The sequence below is a fragment of the Theobroma umbraticum genome, unplaced genomic scaffold (assembly GCF_002168275.2).
Source record: "Theobroma umbraticum cultivar Fairchild unplaced genomic scaffold, ASM216827v3 scaffold_12.0, whole genome shotgun sequence".
In the NCBI taxonomy this organism is placed as follows: domain Eukaryota; kingdom Viridiplantae; phylum Streptophyta; class Magnoliopsida; order Malvales; family Malvaceae; genus Theobroma; species Theobroma umbraticum.
This window is the reverse complement of record NW_018397272.1, coordinates 3,362,597-3,387,688: the sequence shown is the minus strand read 5'-3', so window position 1 is coordinate 3,387,688 and position 25,092 is coordinate 3,362,597. Positions and strand designations below refer to the sequence as shown.

Here is a 25,092-nt window from a genome sequence, read left to right as displayed (position 1 = left end):
TTTTTCAGTAAACTCCTTAGGTGAAAAGATACCTTCGGATCTCACCAGAACGATGGGAAGGTTTGAAAAAATATCTTTAATGAAAAAGCTTTTGTTCATATTAGGATTCGTATTCATAAAAAAATTATTTTTACTCACAAACGATTACCCCGATGATGAGATCTACTCGTAAAACTTGCAAAGGCGAGTTTATCGAGCATTTTTCCTAAGTGAGAGGATACTTTGGGATTTCACCAGCATGATGAACGAATTCGAAAAGGACACTCGATAAAAAGTTTTTGTTTGGCATTATCTCGATTTTATGTCATGCATGGCATGATTACATTATGTGTACGTCAAGCACAAGAAAAAACAAATAAAATGTCTTTAATTTATGGAATAAAAGACGAATTAAATAAACCAAATTAAGGAAACATAACAATACAATTAACGAGATAGGAAAATATATGATTAAATGGTACCGTTCGTGAAACGGGCGTCATAGGGATGCTAATCATTCTCTGTGCGTAACCGTACTCTTGAACCCAGCTCTAAATAAAACACGTAGACCAGTTGATAGTTCTTTCGATAAACCTAAGACCAATTTAGGATTTCATCGAACTGAAAAAATGTATTAGGTGGCCAATCACACTTAGGTTTAAAAAAAAAATTAGTTGTGACTCTCAAAGTACTTTTACGTCTAACGGTCGGGTTCTCGGATCCCGGCACGCAAAAGCAATAACAATCAAAGCCGTAGGTGGGTATTGACATTATTTTATTTTGACACTTCCGAGTTCCAACTACCGCCAATTAATACCATTCTAAAATAATACAACTTGGTCAGAAACGTTAAATATATATGAGGTACATCAACCTACCTTGGAATCTAATATTAATGATGTGCTACAATACAAATTTTTCTAGAATTCAAATAAAGTAGTATCGTACCTTTCTCAATTGAACCAGGACCATTAGTTCTCTAGAGATTCCTTGACTTACCTAGAGCTTCTAATTTTGATTATCTCCCTTTCGGATCCTTTATTTCAGAAAACACTGCCTTAGACAAGAGTCTTTCAGAATCCTTGCTAGCAAAACTTTGTTCATCACTTGTTAAGCTGAAAATACTAGCACTCTTGGAATTCAGCACATGATCACCGATGCTACTAAACACTTCCCCACTGTCATCTTCCAACGCATTGCTTTTGAAGGGGGTCTCTTCATCGATGTCTACTTCAATGCCAGCCCCGGGATTAGGCTTAAGCCCTTCCTCGCCACTTTCCTGCAATTGTACTGCGAACTCTAGGCTCCACAGGACATCGCCCATCGATGGCCTTTCGGTTCCCTCATCACTCAAACAACTCATTGCCACTTCGCTGAATTTTTTCAAACACTCAGGCGCAATCTTACCCCTCAAAAATGGATCAATGATTTTGTAAAGAGTTCCATTCCTGTGGCATTGTTGGGCCCATGCTGCTAAGCTTATCTGTGCCTTGTCCACCGCGCGACTAACAGGTGGCCTAGCACATAATATTTCACATAGTACCACACCAAATGAATACACATCGGATTTTTCTGTCAATTGCTGACGACGATAATACTCTGGATCCAAGTAGCCGATGCTGCCTTTCACCACTGTGCTAACATGGGCCTTGGACATGTTCGTGGGGCCTACTCTGGACAACCCAAAATCCGAAACCTTAGCCACCCACTTGTCGTCCAACAAGATATTTGTTGTCTTCACGTCTCGATGAATGATTATGTGTTTTGCACCTGAATGAAGGTAATGCAAGCCCCGTGCGGCACCAATGCAAATCTCTAGCCGTTGTTTCCATGGAAGAGGAGGATTTCCAGCGTTGTAGAGATGATCACGAAGGGTCCCACGAGCCATGTAATCATATACCAGAATCATCTCACCGTCATCGTTGCAATAACCAATCAAAGAGACCAAATGGAGGTGGCGTAACTGGGAGAGCATCTCGATCTCGGTCTTGAATTCGTGAGCCCCTTGTTGAGACTCAGGGTTCAATCGCTTGATTGCCACTTGGGTAGCCCCACCATCAACGAATCCTTTGTATACGTTACCAAAACCTCCGACACCAATAATGAAAACGTTGTCGAAGTTGTTGGTAGCTCCTTTGATCTCAACCAATGAAAAGTAGCGACAAAGATCGGAGGGTAGAGATGAGCCACGAGACTTGGTTGACTTGGTGGATTTGGTGGCAGTGGAAAATTGGCTCCACCATGAAACTCCTTCACTGGAGCCTGAATCTTTGGCCCTCATCTTTCGCCGGAAAATCAAGAAAAATAGAAGTGAGAGCACAACAAATCCGGCTAATAAACCTCCCACAATGCCAAATACAGTTTTGTTGTTGTTCTTGGACTGCGTTGATTGACTTGGTGGTGAACTTGGTAGGACTAGGTCAGGGTTAGGTCCGGCAAGATCAAAGCCATTGCTCAATTTGAAGATTTCTAGCCCATTCAAGATTGCATCAGAATAAAGAGTCCCCCATGCCGGGGAAGGATGCAAAGCAATAGATAGATTTTGTTGCTTTTGATTTCCTTTTGTTCCCATAGCCACTGCGTAATCCTTATATATTGGAAACCCATTTCCTCCACTCCAGGCTATAACATCAGCTCGAGTTTCTGCAGTTAAATTACCCAAGAAGATCTCAAAGATTCTGTCACCTTCTTGTTTTATCTCTATCTGAAACTCACAAAAATGCAACCGTACAAAGTAACTGAAGCCAGAATCAACAGGAAACTCCCATGTCAGATTGTAGTTCTCGTTCTCAGTCTTGTTCGTCCCCATGGACCTGGCAGTTAGATAGACCACCCTTGGAGCAGAGAACGATGATATACTGTTAAAGGTGAGATTAACACTATTATTGACAGGAAGAGTACTTGGTTTTGCTATTACCAAATAATCGTCATCGCTTAACCACTTCCGGTACATGCCAGTGTCATCTTGAGGCGATATTTGCTTTCCACCAACGTTGACTCGATGCACCATCTCAAGGGCACTGTTGTTTCCTAGGGAGTACAAGCTTCCCTGACCTAAAAAAGTTACCCCTTCATCACTTGCTTGTCTGTAATATAGATTGGTTGGCATGGAAACAATTTCAATCCCGTTGATGAAAGCATAAGAATCAGAGATATCAGGACTTGGGGTGAAGGTTAAGTTTAACCTTTCACCTTCATCGACGTTTAAACAAAATTCTTTGATGAGAGTAGGTTGGCCTTGAGCATGAAGTAAAGCACTGAAATTCCTGAGAAGGGTAAAAGGACCTGCTTTAACGGAGAAGAAAGCTTTATCAGAAGGGTCGTCAAAGTCTCGATATGAAGTTGGATAGAAGTACAAGCGAATGAACTTTTGGCCAGCGGTGAGGGGAATTGTATAGGTGAATTCTGAGTAAGAAAGACGAGCCGTGGAGTACGGGACCTTATCAACGGAGGGGGGCTGCTCACGTGCTGTTAAAAGCACCGATGATTTATTAATATTATTGCTTTGTTGCTCTATAGGGGAGAATTTTCCATTGCCATCTCCAGTCCAAGGACGGTTATCGAGAGCTTGGCCATCAGTGGAAGAACCACAGTCAATTGTGATGTTTTCTATGGGGTTGTAAGGGGTCAGCTGGGAGTCACCGATGACAAGGTATTCGATGAAGAAGAAGAGACAGGGAAGCAGGAAAAATGACAGGTTTTGAAGGCAAAAAGTGCTTGTTTTGCTTGTATTCTTCATTGTAGGGGAAAAACAGAGAAAAGAGAGAGAGATAGATAAGAAGAAAAGGATAAGAGATCAAGAAAGGTTTAAAATGAACTCTTGGACAGTGCATACAATGAAATTTGAAACTCCGTTCTCTCTTTCCCTTCTTCTTCCTCTTGTTCTTTTTTTTATTGGGTCAGTTTGCTACAATTTCACGTTTCTTTTTTATACAAGTTGAATTAATTTATTGATCAAGTGCGACCGAAGACCATTCGAGAAGCTGAGTTGTTGTAAGCTGGAAAAATATCATTCATTATATTTTCAATAACCTGTAGTACGTAAAAGCTTTGTAAAACCTTTGGTGGGTCATGGAAGACTTGTCCAAAGAGGCTAGAGTTTCTTGGCAGGATTGTACTGGTGCTATATTGAGTGATGGATATATATTGCCCCTAATGTTTCCTACTTTTACTTTCCCTCTCATTATCCAAATAAGATATACCTAATGTTTAGTTTTTTTCTTTTTATTTCTACATCTATTAAGATTTTTTTGTTTGACAAAAGGCAGAATATTTTTGAACTTGAAATACATCCATTGACTATTGAGTTTAGATGCACTAAGTTCTATGTTTTAATATTTAGGGACAACATCTAACCAAAATAGAGGGGAACAATAAAAATTAATTATAGGGCTTAGAGACCCATTTGGTTTTTTTAAAGGCAATTCAAGAATTTTGTTACCCAATAAACATGTACAAAAACTGCTCCTAATTGGTAGATATAGTTACTATATATAAAAGCAATAACTCCAAAAATATAAATAGTGAATGACACATCTACCTTTAACAGTTTATAATTATATTATCTTTAATTAATGATTTTCTTATTAAATTAAAGTATTGTGTAATTTTTATTTATTTTCTCGTTAACATCAAATATCTTAATTATCAAAGTAAAATAATTGATATTTTTCTTATAAAATTAAATATTGATGATTTTTCATCTATATGTTCTCTTATTAATCTTGAACTCTTTCAAAAATGTTTGGAAATCAACTTGAGAAAAAGGTTTGTTTTGCTTTGGCTCATTTCTTTTTATTTTAATCATATTAAGATTGAGAACGTTAATAAGTTTATCCTTTTCTTTTCAATAAGTAAATATCATATTTTTAATACTTGTTGTAGGTAAAGTACACTTATTATAACATGCATCTTGTGAAGTTTTATTTCATATTTATTATATGTGGTTTTATTCAATTCTCAAATGAAGTTATGTCATTATAATGTCATCCAATAATAATAAAAAAGTCAAAAACACTCTTATAATAAGATAGGTTTATAAGTTAGAAGTAAAATTTGTAAATTAGTGGCTTTTTAACTTGGTACTTGAGAGTAATTTAATAAGCCATATAGATACATAAATGAACTTGGTTGATTATTACATTGAGACAATGACCTATAATATTTTCATTTATTGGTAACAAAAACAGTGTCTAACGCTTAGAATTGATTGTGCTTGAATATTTAATATTAACTTGAAACGAATTTCATCCTTTTTTATTTCTTAATTTCTTCATACTTTTCAAGAATGTGTTTACAAATTAATATTTTCCAATTAGTGGCTAGAAAATTAGGTGTCAAACTTTATAAACTTTTAAATAATTAATTGATAGTGTGCAACGATGAATGATTAAATATTTGACATATTTGAATGTTTAAAATATTTAATTAACTGAGCAATTATTTTTTATTGAAAGTATATATATATATATGTATGTATGTATGTATCAAAATGCATGTATTTCTCTTGTTCAATTTTTTGATCGTAAAATTTACTTATTGATTTTAAATGGTCATTGATTTCTATAAAGAAAGGTTTATTTTAGACGTAAAGTTTATTTAATTTAGTTTTTTTTTTTTTTATAATGGTGGTGCACTTGAGATGAAGCTAGGATCGATCGTTTTCACATCACATGGATTTCGTTTTACCCCAACTACGTTTAGCAACTAATTCACGAGAATTGTCGGTGAAAGATACGCACCATCAACTTATTGATTTATTAGTCATGTCAATATAGCAGCCAGATTTTGTCATCTGCCAATTAGACTAGTCGCTTACTTGAATTTAGCAGAAGGATCATCAAGAATCAATATATTTTTTAAGTTGCCCATCCGGACACTATAACGTTTTGGCTATAAGACATTTTCCTGGGGACTTTGAAATTTTCCTAGTGAAAACAAAGAAGCATGGAAATAAATTTGGCAAGAGGTATCTCTTTAGCAACCCTTATTACCCTTATGATTCTGCTCGATACATGCTCTTCTCAAGCAGCCAGCTTTGCTCCACTGACAGAGAAAATCAATGCCACGTCCACCATTGCTGAAATCAACATGGAATCGGAGTTCTTAATAGATTCCCATATTGGTAGATTGCTTGTTGACTACAGATATCTGAGTGGTCGCTCCGGCATTCGTACGCGGCCAATCGTGACTTGCAACAGGGGAAACGCCTATCGGTCGTGTCTGCCAGCTAAAAACCAAGGGATTAGACCTGAACGTTGCGGTATATACAAGCGTAAATTATGCTCCTAGACGATATATATTACAGTAATGCTAGTTTTATTTGCTTCTACTTGTGCGTGAACTCTTTTATTCTTTTCTTTTTCCCAGTGTTCTAATATCAATATTTGTAACTTCCATGAGTTTAATTACTTTCATATGTATCTATCCTTAAGACTACGAAAATAGTGTAATTTTACCAATCACAATGTACTTAAATTTTTCATATAACCTCAAGCGTTTCAATGGAATTATCTTCTAATTGTCGATTGTAAGACTTTTTTTTTGTAATATAACACATTCTCTTTTCATGATAAAAGGATTTCTTTAATAGAATTACTGATTGTGGATTTTCTCATCGAAGTTGATTTTCATAATTTTAATTATGTGACCTATATAAAGAGTTAGAATAAAAATTTACATGATGAGTTAAGTCTTGCTAGGTACGTGCCAGAGGTTAGAACCCTCTTAAGGGATTCTTTCGATAGTAGGTATAGATTTAATTTTCTTTATTAAAATGTTATTATTTTTTAAAATTTTAATTATGTGACTTGTCTATAAAATTTTTTTTAAAATATTTATTACGTGATTAGTAAAAAAGTTGCCATGAGTCTAAAACTGAATACCCCAAAAGATTTTTTTTTAATAATAATAATAAAACTGAGTGGCAATTGGGTGGCTTAAGTCTGCTATATTTTGGTACCAGAGACTCTGAATATAATATATACTTGCTATTTTAGAACAAATAACATTACGTAACGTTCATACTTTAGTTGGCCATTACTTGAGGAAATAGTATTGGAGATGTAAGGGGGAGAAAAATGTGTTTCTTTTCAAAAAAATAGTTAATTGATATATTATTAGATATTTCTATTTACATGCTTGCGGCTAAAGTTATTTATAAAATCATCTAAGAAAAAATAAAGATAGAATTTACAAAAATTAAACAAAAAGGAAAATATAAAAATTTATGGTTCACCTTTTAAAAAAAATATATGTAGTTCGATCACATATATACGTTCATTGAATAAAACAATTCTTTTGTTATTAAAAAATTAAAATATAATAAAATCTCTTTCAATAATTTCTCAAACCTACGCAAAGACTCTTTTGTACACCTTCATTCAATAGCCTTACAAGAACTTTCACCCACACACACTCTAGCTCCATGGAAAGCAAAATATAGAGCTACAAGACTTTCCTTCCCTAGGGCTCTCAAAAACATTACTCTCTTTTCTAAAACCAAGAAATTCACTTTTATAATATAAAAATACAATGTAGAATAGGATTAAGACTCAATTTGAAATAAAAAGTTTAAAATTATAAAAAAAATCCTAATCAAATAAGATTTTGAATTTTAATCAACCAAAAACTTTTTTTTTTTGAAAAAAAAAGTAGTGATAGTATATTGCTATTAACACTTTGTACAATCAACATCTAGGTGGCCAAGAAAGCCTTCCCTTTGGCGATCAAAATTTGCAGATACACAAAAAATCTTGATTCCTTTCGAAACTTTGATTCTCAATGTCCTCACAAATAAGCCACAATAAATTAATCAACTTGTCTACATATGCCCGTTTCTGCTAGATTGTCTGCAACTTCATTGGCAACTAAGATATTTTCCGAATGCTCCTCTGCCAATCTTAGTCATCAGTCCCTTAATCCTTAAGATAATACTTTTGTGCTTCCAAGGTGCCTTGTGACGGTTCACAACCCATGAGACAACATTATAAGAATCGCTTTAAAAAACAATGCTATGTGAGTTAGCCTATCTCGATGCCGCCGTTACTTGAGAACCCTTCCAAAGTGCCATTAACTCCACTGTGTTAGGGTCTATAATACCTTTTTTATAAGTCGAATTCAACAATATTATTTTTTTATAATTTTAATTATTTTTAGTTAATTTTTTACATAACTTGACAACAATGACTTTTAAACAATTTCAGACAAATTAAAATGATTTCAGTTTTCTTTATCCCAAAATCCAAACAAAAATTTCGAAATTGAATCTCGATTTCTCTCTCTGGTTAAATACTGTCTATCTCGTCATCTAAAGAGCAAAGATGACATCACACTCCTTTTTATTTTGTTTTTTTTTTGTTTGGATGGTGGATCTTGGAGTTCTTAAAGGAGATGAACAACGATTTTGCTTTTCTATGGTGATTGCAGGTAGTGTGATGAATGTGGTAACTGGATGTTTTCTGATGATGACTTCTTTCAAAACGGGGGCTGTGATGGAGATGCATGTGTTGATGAGTTAGATCAGATTGATTAAGATGATGGGCTTAGGGAGAAATAATAGCTAAAATATATTTGATGGGTTTTATGATAGTTCATGGTTTTGTTGTGTTTAGAATTGGGATAATTATTAAGCATGTTTACTAGAACTTTTGATTCCTTTTACAGGATTTTGAGTTGAAATTGTTTAGGAAATATTTTGTAAATGGAGCATATTTTGTTTTTGTATAAGGGGAATGAGCAAGTCCCTCTCAATAAGGATATATTTTGTCTTGCTTTGGAGGGTTATGGAGTTTTGTAACTTCTCTTTTATGAAATGCATAATTTCATGGCTTAGCAAAAAAAAAAAAGTATGTATTTTAAGTTCTTGTATTTATTAGTTTATTCATATGACCCTAAAGTTGAGGAGTTAAAATTGATTAGACTAGTTTTTAAATATTGCTAGATTGATTTTTAGGTATTACGTAGCTTAAATATTACATGATTGATTTTTAAACATTACGTGACTAGTTTTAGGCATTGCATGACTAATTTTTAGGTATTACGTGACTAATTTTTAAGTAATACCTAAGTCATATAATGCCTTACTAACTAGTCACGCAATGCCTTACTAACAAGTCATGCAATGCCTATCAACTAGTCACGTAATGTCATATTAATCAGTCACGTAATACTTAAAAACTAGTCACATAATGTTCAAAAACTGATTATGCAATGCCTAAAAACCACAAAAACTATTGAATTTCATTTAATAAGATCAACAACTTCAAATGATACATTATATTTCATTTAACAACATAATTAACGAATATGCTTACTTGACAAATAATGCTAAAAATGTTCAAAGGTTTTTCTTCTTATATAAAAAATTACTGTAAAATATTTAAAAATGCTCAAAACGTTCAAAGATTTTCTTCGTGTATCAAAAACTACTCCAAAATGCTTAAAATGCTTAAATTTTTTTCTTTTTGATAAAGAATACTCTAGAGATGAATGGTCTGGTGAGGAAAGTTTAAAGAATATGAGTCAGTTTTAGGCGTAGATCTAAACATACTTGACCCGTTAATAGGTTTCAAGTTAAAGTGTAGAGCTAAACAAATAAGTCGGTTTCATTAAGGATAATTTTATCCATATTTTAATTCTCTTGACTAAAAACAATTAAAATTATAGAGAAAACTATTATCAGAAACACCTTATGCATGAAGCCCATTTAAAAAAAGAACCCTTTTAATAATCACAACACCAATGCCACAATTTCCAAGTTACAACACAGGAAAAATGTAAATGGCCACTAGATTCAATACCTTTCTTGCACAAAAGACAGTAGGCAGTGTCATGTCCAATAATAACTCTACGAGCCAATTTTTGTCTAATTGGTAGTTTGCCTTTTAAAAGTTGCCAACAAAAGCTTTTATCTTGTGAGGTGCCAATCCCTCCCAGATTTGACTCTATGTGTCAAACTTAGGCTGGTTCTGCGCCACACAGCCCAACAGAAGGATTTCATGCTATACTCCCCACTAGTAGTATGCATCCACACTAGTTTGTCTTGAAAAATCTTTACCAAGCATTTGATCTCTGAGCAATACTAAGAAATCTCACCATTGTTGTTGTTCCCAGCTAAACACATTCCTTCTCAACTAAACCATCAATGTCTAGTTTTGATCCTCATATTTCCCAAATTCTTCAATCACCCAGTTTTTATTTGTTGCTAGTGTGAAGATCCTCAAAAATTGACCATACAAAACCACTATTGGGATCCACTTTTCTCTCCAAAAGTTAATTTGTTTGCCATTTCCAACCACCATTCTTATACCATCACAAGTAATTTGAGCCATTTTAGAGCTTTCAACAAGAAGCTTGGTAATGCATTTCCAACCCAAAACTCAATTAATCTCCATTTTTAACTTGAATTCAAATTTTTTAAACTACTTCCACCAATTGGACCCAATTGTAACTCTTCAACTCCATATACTTTTGAACACCTTCAACAACTCTCCATGGATAAGACTTCTCAAATCACTAACATTTTATTACTACCTTGATTACGCAAAACGAATCAAGCATAGTCTAACACCTAATTCCATAAACGACCAATGAACAAGTGTGAGGGACCTCAACAATCCCTCTAATTCACCAACACTGACAAGAGTTTTCGTTATTTCATGATTGTCTATACCATGGGAACTTTTCATCATTTCCTCATTAAATGAAATCTCACTTTAGTAACTACCATCCCTTGTGCACAAATTCCCTTTCATTAAGATCATGTCGCTTTTTATGACTTTTACCACTCCACTAATGGTAGAAAATCTATACCTTATGCAGTTTAATAGACATAATAATATTATATTTTTACACATCTTTAGGACATAAATCACAATATCCAATGAACGCACAATCCCATGAAGCATTTTGTTTCCCACAACTCTCAAGACCTAAGACCTTCACTTTTGACATACCACTCGAAGTTAAATTCTCAACTACCATTTCTTGAAGCAAATTAAAATAATATTTTTGGTTAACACCAATTATCACTAGAATTGTATCCACATCTTTTAAGATTGCAAGGACAATACAATCATCATTGTTAATAACGAAAACACACTCACCTTTGCCCTTGGTACTTTCATCCTTTTTTATGGGACAATCTCTTTAAATATGTCAATACCTTTTGCATCGAAAGCAAAGAATATTGTTGGATTTAGACTTGCCACTTTTAGATCCCTTATTGGTTGACTTCATTTTCTGGACCTTAACCACCAATATGTAATTAGCTAAATCTTTAACCTCTTCCTTTACATATCTTTTGGGCTTCATAGGACATTATTGCTACTTGTGCTTGTTCTAAGATTATTGTATCTTTCTCAAAAATAAGAAATTTCACAATATCTCATAGGAGCGATGTGAGGAACAACAATGCCTTTTCCTTTTCCTCCACCTTCACATCAACCTTCTTCAATTAATCAATAATCTTGTCAAACTCATTCATATGCTTCATAAAGTCTCCATTCTTTTCCATCTTTAAGTGATACAACTTTCTCTTAAATTGTAACTTTTAGAAAGACTTTTCACCAAATAGATCTTCTCTAACTTTTTTCACAACTATAGAGTGGATTCTTCATCAATAACATGGTTAAACAAGTTATCCTTGATACAAAGCCAAATATTGCTAATGCATTTTTCCTCTAACTCTACTTGTTCATCATCTTTCATATCATCTAGTTGCCCTTTCTTCTTCTTTAGCAAGGGGTGCATCAAATCTTATGACATATCAAATCTTTCATCATACTCTACCATTGTATGAAACTACTCATCCCATCAAACTTCTCAATTGAGATATTAGAAGAATTACTAACTTTCAACATCCTTGTTGAATTTTGATTTATCCAATCTGAAGTTTAAACACTAGTTTTTTTATGAAAATTTTTCAAGAAACAATAAAGATAAAACCTAGAGATATCGAGTAAATAGAAAACACAAGAATATACCTAGTTTGCTCTTTTATGTACGTCCACAAAGTGAAATAATTCTTCTATTATTGAGAACTTAAAGTACAATAAAATCTTTCTCAATGGCTTCTCAAACCAACCCAAAAACCTTTTATACACCATCTTTGAATAGCCTCAGAAGAATGCTAATTCATACCCACTTTAGACAAAATTACATGGTGTTCGCTCTCTAAGACTCTCAAAAACACTACTCACTTTTCTAAAATCAAGTAACCTACTTTTATAATATAAAAATTTAAAGTAGAATAAGATTGGGGTTCAAAGTGGAAAGTGATGTTTAAAATTATATAACTATTCAATATTATATACAAACAAGAATCGTAATCAAATAAGAGTTTGTATTCAAATCAACTGAAAACTCAACATAGTTATTGAAAATATATTAATTGATTCTTTCTAATAAAAATAATTACATTATACACAGTCGAATTTTTTATAGTGATGCTCTAACACATGTTCATAAAACAATTATAACTTCACCGGCTCAAATTTTCAATTTGGGATATTGGCATGTGAGTAGGGGTCAATACGATGTGGATATTTGTTATCACCCCTTATTCTCAAGATTCAAAACTAATAATTCAACATAAAATGTCAAACTCTAATTGTAGAGACTTTTTCTTTTTCAGAAACGCTCAACTTTCTGATTGAATATTCCATTTGTTTGGTCTTTGTGAGAAGGCCATACGCTTTAGACAAAAAATTAAGACACACTTTAATACTTTGTTTCATTTAGATTAGCAAGTGATATATAATTGACATATTTTGGCTCGGAATCTTAAATTCCCAAATATCCTTTTGCTCCAAACGATACCTGCTATGAATTTAAATTTATCCAGCTCCAAAATATAAAAGCTGATTAATTTATCCTCAATTTCTCTGAATTACAGCCATAGTTTTATAATTAGACATGAAAAAGTGGTGTAGATTTTTACTGATACCAAGGATGTGACTAGCAAACCACACTGTTTAAAAAAGAAGAAATTAATTAACAACTGTATTTGAAAAATTAACCTAATTTGTGTGACAATGAATTGCTTCTGGAAAGTGCCCCATTGATAACGTATAGTGGGTTTGAATAATCCATACTTTCCAACTGGATAGCACCTTGCTGCTTCAGTCCAAATCAATCAAGTGAACCGCTTCTTAAATTATGATAAGACAAAGATATACACAGGCAAATTACCCGTGACCATGCAATTGCTCTGAAATCGTACAGAACGATGTCAGCAACTTTGGTCGACTCATCAATCTTTTTGCATTCCCATGAAAGGGACAGTTTACTTAGTTCCGTATAATTAGAAAATATAAAAAATGATTATTCTGTTTAAGCGTTAACAAACTCCCTCATTGATTAGGAGATGAGATATTATTTCTGATCATAATGAGTTGGTGAATTTACTCGAACGTCTCTCATAATTACTTTGTTCTTGAAGTGCACGAAACCTACGTCCCTTATCATTTAATCTATTAACTTAATTTTTTATCTCTTCTTTTTTAAAATTAAGAAACAAAACTATTGGGATACAAATAAATCATTCTTTTAAAAATTTGAAACAAGAAGAACTTTTATCCTTTGGAAACTAAAATGTATAGTCCTAGCTTTTCTATTTTCTTATGTAAATTTATTATTTTTCTTTTATATAAATAATTCTATTGATTTTTATTGGAATTTTTTATATATATGCCCAAACATGATCAGAGGCATCCATATGTGGGTCTCATGAGCCCGCATCAGTACAGATGGCTCACGCGATTCGTGGGTCCTTTAAAAATGGTGTTTCCATGATAATTTATAATTATAATCAAATAACTTTTCATTATATAAAGCTTCTTTTTTACAGTTGTTACAAGATTTCATTAATTGTTAATCAAAAGTAGTCGAACGCATTATCATAAACTTTCTATTTAAAGGAGACCCTTTGCTTTGCTCCAACACAACCCAGAGTTCATTCGCTAGAAAAAAAGAAAACAATGGCAGGCATGCTGCCAGTTGGTCTTTCTGTTTCTAGTCTTGTAATAATGCTGATGATTCTGCTCAACTCAAGTTCATATACAGCAGCAATAAGTGCTTCACTGAAGGTCATCAACAGCACTGCCTCTGTCGCCGGCGACGATATGGAGGTGGAGTTTGTGATGGATTCCGATATCAATCGAATGCTAGCAGGGAGGCCACACCCGATCGACGCTAGCAAAATCCGTGGCAAACCAGCTGGTAACTCCCTGCCTCGTAAGAACTTCCCCAAGAAAAATCAGCCTTATGGTATTTACAATCGTAATTCCCACCACTTCAAGTAAGCCAAGTATCCTTTACCTCTCAAATGGGAAAATAAGCTTGAGTTAGAGTAATCATTATTTCCTTAATTTTTTGTAATTTTCTTTTCAGCTTGATTTGTATGCATGTAATGTAATGTACCTACCCTTCGTCATATTATCACATAAATAAAGTTGCCATATGATTATGCAAATATGGTATTATTTGTTGTGTCCTTGCAATAATATTGCTTGACGCTTTTTACGGTTTTAAGTATTCTTTAATTACCAGACCGCGGGCAGACTTTTCTTGGCACGTTTAGATTTATTTTTTTTTTCTTTCTGGGTTGAAGCACGTCTAGATGGAAACAAGGGCTTGACTTAACAATTTGTTTTTCCAAGACGAAATTACAAACAAACTAAAGCCACAAATTTTCATAGGTTCAACTAGGAAAATGAATAGCATGCAGGTGAAGGGATCATGACGCTGGTAAGTAATTAATTGCTACATGGGTCCATGTTTTTCATAGGCCAATCATCTCGTGTACTGCATTAGAATAAAAAATATTTTTTATATTAATAAATTTTGAATTAACTTTTTCTTAAATTGAATTCAAATTTTAATTTCACGTTGTATATTATTCTCGTTTTTGAAAAACTTGTTACTAATTAATCAAACAAAAAAGAAAAAGGAATTATGGTGTTACATTTTTTTTATGAAATTACGTGTATAAATAATAATTATAACCAAAATCAAATATTACATCTCATATAATAAATTATTAAACAAATAAATTAACCAACAAATCGGCATATAGTTGAACAAATCAAACATATGGTTAAATTAAAGCCACACTTGGTGGAACTTGAACTTGAAACCAAGAAATTAAAGCAAATAAATATTTTATGACTAACCTCAAGTTTTAGTGCAACTAAAATAAATAAATGACTGTACACAAGAATTATATGTTAAACAATCTTATTTGGGTAATCTTCTTGAAGCTGGGCTTTCTATGCAATTTTCTCTGGACACAGCCCACAGTTCTGTGAGATTGGGTGACGTGGTGTATCTGCGGTCCATTGGTTGTCAATGGCCCCTAATAAATGTTGGCTCAGGCTATTTCTAGTTGTGGGAGGTGTACGACACCTGTTTGTGCTGTTGTCCTGACCAATCTTGTAAGTTGTGTGTCTCATCATTTTGCAAACCATCACACCGTGCTCCCTAAAAGTTTAAAGATTTTATAATTTTTTTTTACCCATTTTTAAAAATTTTATAACCTTGCCCTTATTTTTTAAAATTTTTTTATAATTTTGTCCCTATTAACATTAAAGGTATTGTTTTCGGCTCTTCAAACATGAAATCTTAGCTTTGCCATTGCATTACCACAAGCCAAGATTACGAAGGACGCATTAAAGTTGACCAATTCAACCCTATAGATTAAAGAAGTTTTTTTATCAAAATAGAATTAAATATTTATTTTACTTATATTTTGTTAGAGTTGGATCTAAGTAGATTGATGTGATTGTATAAAGTATATATTTCAAAAAAAAATTTTTATAAAGGAAGTAAGAGATCTAATTACACAAGTGAAAACACATATAATTCTTATTATAAGTAACATAATCACATCCTAAAAATAAGAATCTATTAAGAAAGAAAAAAATAAATAATTTTGAGATTTTTATTTTTGGACACCACCACACCAATGATTGATTTCTTAATTAAACAAGTTTACCAGTTACTCTTCAAGAATGCTTTCAACTTGAACCTTAAGTGGACAAGGTGAGGAATGCTAGATTACAAAATAGAAATCGATATTGTCTCTTTTTTTTTTCCTAAAAATTAATAGTTATTTTTCTTTCAAAAAATATAGCCAAGAATGGAAGAGAGGAAAAGAGATACAGCAAAGTTAGGAGGAGGAGAGAAGTGATGGTTGAAACTTTTTCAAGAAAAAAAGTATGTTTATTTTCTGTAAATCTCTTCTCTTTTTTAAAATATCTTCAAAATAATCAATATCAAATACCTTTGAATCATTACAAATAAATTACATTAAATTAAATATGAAAATATACTTACTTTACAGGGCACCATATTCTCAAAATTCCTAACATATTCATTTTTATTTAAACTTGTAAAATTATCGTATCAAAATCTCTTATACTATAAATACAACATAATGCAATGCAATACACAAGGCATTTTCATTGAATCTAGACTTTTATCAAAGCTCATTAGTAGAAGCGTAACCTTAATAATAATGCATTTTCATCTGTTGCTTCAATTTAATTTTACTCTATCATGTTACTTAGAGGTGTGCAGGATTGATCCAAGCTAGATTCAAATTTGGCTTTCACTATATAATAACAATTTGAGCAAATACTTTTTTAATCACTTAATATTTTGAAAATTTCTGATTTTGTCACTTAACTTTGAAAAATAACTTTTTGGGGTGGCTATTGATAATCATCTTGTGAGGGAGTGGCTTGATAAAGAGTGGATACCCTCCCATTGATGTACCTTGGGCTATTTCTTGGAGCCAAGCAAAGTTCAAAAGCTTTTTATGGCAACCAGTTATTGAAAGAGTTAAAACTAAGCTTGTAGGGTGGAAGGTTATCATGCTTTCAATCAGTGGAAGAGTTGCATTGATTAAAGCTGTCTTATCTAGTTTACCAACTCACTTTATGTCAATTCTTCATATGCCTCAAAGGAGTGAGAAAAGAATCAGAGAGGCTGTAACGACAATTCTTATGGGTGGTTTGATAGAAAAAGAACTATCCATTGGGTGGATTGGGACATTATTTGTAATCAAAAGGCTAATGGGGGTTTGGGAATCAAGAATCTTAAGGTTCAAAATAAGGCGTCACTTAATAAATGGATCTGGTGATATAGTGATGAAATAAATAGCATTTGTAGAGTTGTTTTACAAGAGAAAAACAGTAAAAGTTCCTCTAAGCTTGTTCCCCATGTGAGAGAGAATTGCAAACCATCTAAAATGTGGAAAAATATCCTCTCCTCCTTTTCCCCTTTTAACAATTACTTTAGTGTTTCATCTACAAGTATGGCTGTAGTAGTCGGTGATGGTAACAATATTCGTCCTTGGCATGATGAATGGATCAATGGTGTTAGATTTGCAGCTTCAAATTGATTCTAGTTTTGAAATGACAAAAAATTGTTAAAATTTGTTTTTAAGATGTTCAAACAAGTCAAAAAGTCCTTGAAATGGTTTAAATGAAAGAGTTAAGAATTTTAGATTGAAAATAAGCAAAACAGCCCTTTATACAAGGTTTTTGCCTTGTACTTATCAATAAACGTTCTTGATCTATTGATAGATAGGTGTATCTATCGCTAAATGAAGAATATCTATCTATAGTTGTTCATCTTAGCATTTAGGTTTCAATGACCAATGCCATCTATGGATAGATTCAAAGAATCTATCGATAGATAGCAACTTGAGAGCTTTTGAAGGATCCCCTGACACCATTTATTGATAGATGGGCGTAAAAATTTTAAAAAATAAAGAGCCATCTATTGATATATCACAAAATCTATCAATAGATAATGACTATTGGAGCTTAGAATGACAAGAAAAATGGTTATTTTTACATTAAATGTCCCTCCAACTACTTAAAAAGTTTTAGCAACTATAAATCCAAGCTCCTACAGCATTTATGAAGGTTGAAAGACTTTGAAACACAACTCCGAGAGAAGAATTTAGCTCAAACCGTTCAATACTCTTTGTACTCCTCTTATTGCATTTAAATCTTTTATTGTACCATTTAAAGTGCTTTCATTGCTTGTTCCTTGCCTCACCAAATGTTGTACTTAACTCATTACTCAACCTTCAAGAGGCAATCTAGCTACACTTACACTTCTCTCATTATATTCATTTGAGTGACTATACTTTAACCAAGATTAAAGATAGAGTGGTTATGTTTGAACCATAAAAAGGCATTGTATTGAAAGGTTGTGCTTAATCCACTAAAGGTAGTGTATTGAACTTCATTTCAATAGTGGGTATTAAACTCCTTAATGAATTTAAGAGAGATGACATAAGCAATGAGGTCAAACCTCTATAAAAATTATTGTGTTGATGTTTCTTCTTTTTTTTTACTCTTTTAATTTCATTTGTGTTTTCAACATCTCTCACTTAACAAGAAATCAACTGTCTTGTTAATTTTCAAATTGGGGATTTAGCTTAAAAAGAATTCTATTTTCTTGAGATTGGAAAGAACTTTTCAAAAATTTAAAAATAGTCTAATTCACCCCCTCTTGGAGTTATCCACATTGAGCTTATTACATTAACATATGGCACATTACTTAAAGAAGCTTTTTTCATTTTTTTTCTCTTTCGACTAATATGTTTGGGACTATGAATGAATTTGGCTTTTGGGACAATAGTGAAAGGAAATGGGACTTTCAACTTCAACGAAATATTTTTGATTGGGAAAAAAACCGATGGAACTTTTTGTTATAGACTATTAGTGAGACTATTTTCAGAAGCACTTTTCATGATAAACTCGTTGGAATGGTTCAATAAGTGGTGCGTACTCAGCTAAATATTTAATGAGACTATGGAGGGCAATAATCAAAAGAAAAAAGTTTGTGGGAAAAAGTGTGGGCAAGGTTAGTGCCACCTAAGGTGGAAAGTTTTAGTTGGCAAGTTCAGCATTAAAGGTTAGCGATGAAAAGTGAGTTGGTTAAAAAGGGCCTTATGAATATTAAAGCTACTTGTTGTGGATTATGTATGATAAAAATGGAAACAACAGATCATTTTTTTCTTAGATGTGAGGTTACTTGGAAGATTTTGGGGGATCAGTTGGGTCAGTCCAGGCAATGCTTATTTATTCTTTTCTTTGCAATACTTTAGTTTAGTTGGTTGTAATACTTTACTTGATTTTGCAATAATTTAGTCGATTTGGTTGCAAAGAAACTAGTCGGAATTTAATATAAAAATGTGGGACAATACCCAAGTTTTTGAACTTGTTAAAGTTCGAACAACATGGTTGATTAAATCTAAGTGGAAAAAAGAAACAAGCTCCTTTTTGGATATTTTCAAAGTCCCACAATAGATCACTTGGAATACATAGCCCCTAAAGAAAAAACACATCATTTAGTGAAAAGCTCTTGATCAAGGTCAACTCAAACTTAATATTAACGGGGCTACGAGGGGAAACCCAATAAAATCTAGTATCGGTGTTGTTCTTGAAGATTGTCAAGGTAACATTCTTATTTCTTTGTCCAAAGCCATTTGTATGGGAGATGCTAATAGAGCTTGTTGTAATTTCAAGAATTTCAAAGAAAAGAGTTTTTTAGAAAAAAAGAGAGAGAAAGTGAAGAATTAGAGGAGAAATTGAAATTCACAATTTGAGGAAAGGCCAATTAAACGCTCATTCATCATATCATATTTATATCCATACAAGATAACAAACACTAAAGATGTAGCCTTGAAAGAAATGAACTCCTAAAACATTGGAGGTACACTATGAGTTATGCATTGAACATTATGCTCATCAACGGCTAACAAACTGATGATTGAGAAGAACAAAATGGTAATTAAATGTTACCGTTTAGGAAATACAAACAACAAACAAAAGTTTGAAATATGGCATAACACTCATATGTTTTACATACAACAAACATTAAACACAAAACAAAATGAACTTAAATGATAGAAAGAACATGTGTATTGATACTTGAATTTGATAAAGTTAATACCTTACTGTTTTGGACATCATAAAACCCTCTTCAAGCTTTCAAATACTGTTCTTTCTTGTCACATGTTCTGCTACTCCACTTCACCAAATTTTTTACCATTCTTCAATACACCCATATGGTCAAATATTTAATCAACTCCCAAATGAGATCTTAGCATTTCAAATCTCTCTATGTTCAGAACCTTAGTGAAAATATTTGCAAGTTGATTCTTTGTATCACAGTACCTTAACTTAATTTCTTGATCTTTGACCGATTCTCTTAATGAATGATACTTTACTCTAATGTGTTTGGTACGTCCATGATGAACTAGATTTTAAGCAATGGCAATTGCATATTGATTATCCATATGAAGAATAATACCTTTGCTTTGCACAAAACCAAGATTTAATAAAGCCTTTTGCAACCATTGAACATGATTTGCTGCTGCAGCTGTAGCAATGTATTCTGCTTCAACTGAAAACTTAGCTACGATTTCTTGTTTCCTCCAATTCCATGAGAAAACAACACTTCCTAATGAAAAATATAAGCCACCAATATTTTTTGAATCATCAACAAACTCTGCCCAGTCATTATCACTAAAGCCTTGAAATTCATTACTATTTTTCTTCAAGTATTTGAGCTCAAAATCTATTATCCCCCTTACGTACTTAAGAATAATCTTTGTAGTTTTAAAATGATAAAATGAAGGAGTTTGTATATTCCTAGACAGAAGACTTGTGGAAAACATAATATCTAGCCTTATTGCTGACAAATACAATAAAAAACCAATCATACTTCTAGAAGTAAGCCCATTTGCTTCTGTTGAACCATCATGCTTACTGAGTTTACATCCTATCGTCAGAGGAATAGGAATAGGTTCGCAAGAATCCAAATGAAACTTCTTATATAAATCCTTAGCATACTTGGATTGATGTAGAACAATATATCTAAAGCTTTACTGTACCTCCATACCAAGGAAATAGGACATTAACCCTAAATTTATCATTTCAACTACAATCATCATCTGAGACTTGAATTGCTACAGATACTCAATGTCTGGTCATGTTATTAGTAAATCATCTACATATATAGCTACTATTAGTTTAACTAAATCATTTGAGCTTTTCACATATAAGGTTGGTATAGTGATGCTCCTTTTAAACCCTTGACTTTTGAAATGATCATCAATCTATTCATACTAGGGTTTAAGAGCCTATTTAAGACCATATAAAGCTTTTACAAGCTTACACATTTTGTTTTTTGGCCCTTGCACTTTATACCTTTTAGGTTGTGCAATTTAAATGTCCTCTTTCAATATTCCATTTAAAAAGGTTGATTTATCATCTAAATGAAATATTTTCCAATCCTCCCTTACTACCAGAGCAATTAACAATCAAATGGTGCCATATGTCATAACAAGAGCAAATGTGTCAAAAAAATCAACACCATAGGTCTGAGCATATACCCTTTTACAACCAATCTTGCCTCATATTTATTAACCGAACCATTAGGATTTAGCTTGGTTCTATATATTTCTTTAACACCAATCACATTTTGATTGCTTGGTCTATCAACTAACTCTCATGTTCCATTCTTCAAAATCATCTGAATCTCTTCGTTAATTGCAATTTTCCAATTTTCATTAACTTTAGCCTCTATAAAGCTGGTAAGATTTGTCATTGCAAGATTACAATTGTTATAAATATCATTTAGTGACCTTGTACCTCTAATTGCTAATCTCTTATACACCAACAACTGATTCAACCCTATCATCACCTTATAGCTACCTATCAACCTCAGTAAACACATTTTCACAAGTTTCAATAAATTCACTATTTTAGTTCCAAAAATGCTCTTCATCAAATCTGACATCTTTACTGATAAATAATTTCTTTGACTTTACATCATAAATTCTATACCCTTTAGAAACATCACTATAACCAATAAGAATTCCCAAAACAGACTTAGGGTCTAACTTTGATATCTTTCCATCAGGAATCTTACCTTAGCACACAATGCCAAAAGTTTTAAAGTGTGAAACATTTCATTTGTGCCCATACCACATTCTAGAAGCTATTTGTCTATCAAAGCCCTTGTTTATACCATATTCAGAATATGATTGGCTATGTTAATAGCCTTTGCCTTAAAAGTCTTAGGCATACCTGACTGAAACAATAGGCACATTGCCATATTGACCAAAGTTTTATTCTTTCTCTTCGAGACTCCATTTTGATGAGCATTATAAGGTATTGTAAGTTGATGCTTAATTCCTTCTTTAACTAACATTTTTTCAAATTCAAAGCCAATATATTTTGAACTGTTATCAGTTCTTAAAGTTTTAACTTTCTTTTTAGAAAAATTTTCAATAAGAGCTTTGAACTTCAAGAACCAACTTAATGGTTCATATTTTTGTTTCAAAAAATATACCTAGCTACACCTAGTTAAATCATCAGTGAACACAATATAATACTTACTGAGATTCAATGAAGGAGTTCTTATAAGTCTATACAAATTGGTACGCACCAATTCAAGTTTGTGCTTAGCACTCCGACTCTTATGCTTTGAAAAAGACTTCCTACTTTGCTTTCCAAACTGGCACATTCAACATAGTTTTTCAATTCTGCTAATTTCTATTAACCCTTCAACTAATTCATTAGTAAACATTTTAGTCAATGATTTGAAATTAATATAACCAAGTCTCCTATGCCATACTCCAATCATATCCTCTTCACTAATAAAACATTATGCTCAGAATTCATTAAATTCAAAAGGTAGCACTTATTCTTCATTTAAACAATTAAAATCTCGACTCCAACAGGATCAAAGGTAGTCCATAACTCACCCTTGAATAGTAATGCATAACTTTTCTTAGCAAGTTGACTAACACTGAGTAAATTTTGATCAATTTCAGGTACTAAAAATACATGAGAAATATGTTTAATACCTGACATAGTGTTGGTAGACATAGTTCCCTTGCCTAGAACCTTTAGATACACTCCATTTGCAATCTCGATTTGAGCTATGAAACTTCTATTAAGATATGAAAACAAATCCTCATTAGCTGCAAGATGGTTAAAACAACACTATCCAACAACCACACATTTCTTCTATTTGAATCACCCCTTACATTAGCCATGAATAACATTTTTTCATTTTCTTCAGTCTTCTCAGCCACTACAGCCTTGTTCTTAACACTTTTTTTCTTGGCTTTACAAACTTTTTCCACATATCCAACTTGATCACAAGCTCTGCATTTCACATAAGGTTTGTACTAATAGTACTTAGGAGTGTGATTAGTCTTCTTACAATGGGTACATGAAGGATATTTGTCTTTTGTTTTTCCCGATTTACCATCACCTACTTTACTACCTTTGTTACTAAGCTTCTTTGAACCTTACCTTTGATCCTTATGCCTCTAGTTTGAACAACGGAAGCATTTTCAATCAAATCTTTAACTCTGCAAGCCTTCCTCTACTCTTGAGCAATCAAAGCACTAATCAACTCATTAACGGATATACTAGTAAGATCTTTTGAATCTTCTAGAGAGGATATTTGAATTATTGAAATATTAAATCTTTCTAGACAATTTGAATTATTGAAGATTCTAAACAAGATTGCCTTGGTTCGATCACTCCCCTAGTATTCTTCTTTCAAGTTGTCCTAAACCTGTTTAGGATCTTCATAGTTCATAATCTTGCCAAAGATAGCCTTTGACACAGTTGACTACAAGCATATGAGAGCTTTGTAATGTTTTACTACTTTTTAAGAATGCTATTTAATTTAGGCAAACGTGGGGTTGGCATGCCTTTGTACCAAGATCTCTCCAATCTCAACAATATCCCAAAGGTCAAATGCCTTCAAATACATACGCATATTGACTACCCATAATGAATAATTGACACCATTAAATACAGGAGGGGTTGAAGCACTAAAACTAGTAGTAGCCACATGCAGCTTTAAAAAAACTCACTAATTTTTGAAAGATTAAAAACTAGAAATCAAATTATAGGTCTTTTAAGAATAATCGCTCTAATACCATGTTGTGATTTCAAGAATTTCAAAGAAAAGAGTTTTTTAGAAAAAAAAGAGAAAAAATGAAGAATCAGAGGAGAAATTGAAATTCAAAATCTGGGGAAAGGCCAACCAACCGCTCATTCATCACATTTCATATTTATATCCATACAAGATAACAAACACTAAAGATGTAGCCTTGAAAGATATGAACTCTTGAAATTTAGAGGTGCATTATGAGTTATGCATTGAACATTGTGATCTTCAACTACTAACAAACTGATGACAAAGAAGAAGAAAATGACAAGTAAATGTTACCATTTAAGAACTTAAACAACAGAAATAACACACATATTGATACTTGAATTTGGTAAAGTTAATAGGTTGCCATTTTGGACATCATAAAACCCCTTTCAAGCTTTCAAATACTATTCTTTCTTGCCACATGATCTGTTATTCTACTTCACTAGAGTTTTTACCATTCTTCAATAGAGCAGAACTTTTTGCTATCAAATGAGCTCTTCTTATATTTATAACCTTCAGGTGAGTTGATTCTTATCACCTTGTCCTAGAAAATGACTCCATTACAACTATCAAGTGGGTTGAGCATCATGATACTACACCATGGAAATATAGAAAACAAATTCTTCGCATCATTAGCCTAAGTGGTAAGCTTAAAGAATGACATATTCAACATATCCCTAGATCGACGAACAATATTGTGGATTCTCTTGCCAAGTTAGGGGTTGATATGCTGATGATCAATCACTTTGATGGGTGAATTTTGTCTTTGGTCTTGCTTTTTTCTCTTTTTCTCTTAAGTTGTTTGAGGTGTGTCACCTTTTGATTTGTTTCCATTTTCTTGATGTTGTGGTGCAATTTCTTGTGATCTTGCTTTGATTTGGGTGGATGTTTGCACTTGCTTTTTGATTTTTCTTGCTGAGGCATTTTTGCTAAATTCTTTTTCATTGATGTAGACTTATGGATGTCTTTTTTGGCTCTTTTGACTGGCATGGTTAGTACTATGATTTGTACTGATTTTCTTCTTGAAGATGGAAAGGGTGGGTTTTTGTGTAAGGTGTCATAGGTGGGAATGTGTGCTATGTTTGTTGCTCTTCCAAATGAGTGGGAATCCAGTTTATGGCTCAT

General features: G+C 32.8%; 1 pseudogene; it reads right to left on the bottom strand.

Annotated features, from left to right (window-relative positions):
* Nucleotides 1-773: 773 nt before the first annotated feature.
* LOC110426682 (receptor-like protein kinase FERONIA pseudogene) lies at nt 774-4,119 on the bottom strand (annotated as a pseudogene).
* Nucleotides 4,120-25,092: the final 20,973 nt, after the last annotated feature.